Genomic DNA, 1,258 nt, shown 5'->3' with positions numbered 1-1,258 from the left:
CGTTGTACCGATCCGTTGTGGTGAAGAAGGAGCTGAGCCGGAAGGCAAAGCTCTCAATTTACCGGTCGATCTACGTTCCCATCCTCACCTATGGTCATGAACTTTGGGTCATGACCGAAAGGATAAGATAACGGGTACAAGCGTCCGAAATGAGTTTCCTCCGCCGTGTGGCGTGCTCTCCCTTAGAGATAGGGTGAGAAGCTCTGCCATCCGGGAGGAACTCAAAGTAAAGCCGCTGCTCCTTCACATCGAGAGGAGCCAGATGAGGTGGTTTGGGCATCTGGTCAGGATGCCACCCGAACGCCTCCCTAGGGAGGTGTTTAGGGCACGTCCAACCGGTAGGAGGCCACGGGGAAGACCCAGGACACGTTGGGAAGACTATGTCTCCCGGCTGGCCTGGGAACGCCTCGGGATCCCCCGGGAAGAGCTAGACGAAGTGGGTGGGGAGAGGGAAGTCTGGGTTTCCCTGCTTAGGCTGTTGCCCCCGCGACCCGACCTTGGATAAGCGGAAGATGATGGATGGATGGATGGAGATTCGAATTAGGTCGTTTTTTTCTTCATTTTTTGGTTGAATTTTGAATTTTAAAAACTCAAAATTGAAGATAAACTATGTTTTAAAATTAAATTTTCATTTTTTGTGTGTTTTCTCCTCTTTTAACCCGTTTAACTAAGTGTTTTCTCCATCATTTATTCTCTTAAAAAAATCGTCTGTAAAAGGAAAAAAAATGTACGACGGAATGACAGACAGAAATACCAATTTTTATATATATATAGATTTATTTATTAAAGGTAAATTGAGCAATTTGGCTATTTCTGGCAATTTATTTAAGTGTGCTTCAAACTGGTAGCCCTTCGCATTAAACATTACCCAATAAGTAGCTCTTGGTTTCAAAAAGGTTGGTGACCCCTGCTTTAAACAAAACACCTCATTATCTGAAACTATCACTCCAACACAATCAAATCAAATAGCTGCAGTGGCTTTTTTCCCTCCAATTTGTCTAAAATCTCCGGAATGAGCTTTGAAGTAGCAAGAAGTACTCACAGGTTCACTCAAACGCGCAACTTTATTTATCTTGGCTTTCATCCAAATCTGGCTTCTTTGCAGTTTTAACCCTTTTGCAAAGTTGCCAACACATCACAGAATGCCACACTGACCTCTAGTGGAGTCTCTTCGACTCATTGGAAAAGTACATTGGAAAAGTCCTTTTTTTTTTTTTTTTAGCTGGCTACAAATGAATAAGAAATGACACGATATCTT

Source organism: Nerophis ophidion, linkage group LG16 (assembly GCF_033978795.1).
Source record: "Nerophis ophidion isolate RoL-2023_Sa linkage group LG16, RoL_Noph_v1.0, whole genome shotgun sequence".
Classification (NCBI taxonomy): Eukaryota; Metazoa; Chordata; class Actinopteri; order Syngnathiformes; family Syngnathidae; genus Nerophis; species Nerophis ophidion.
The sequence above is the reverse complement of the archived record's forward strand: the minus strand, read 5'-3'. Positions refer to the sequence as shown.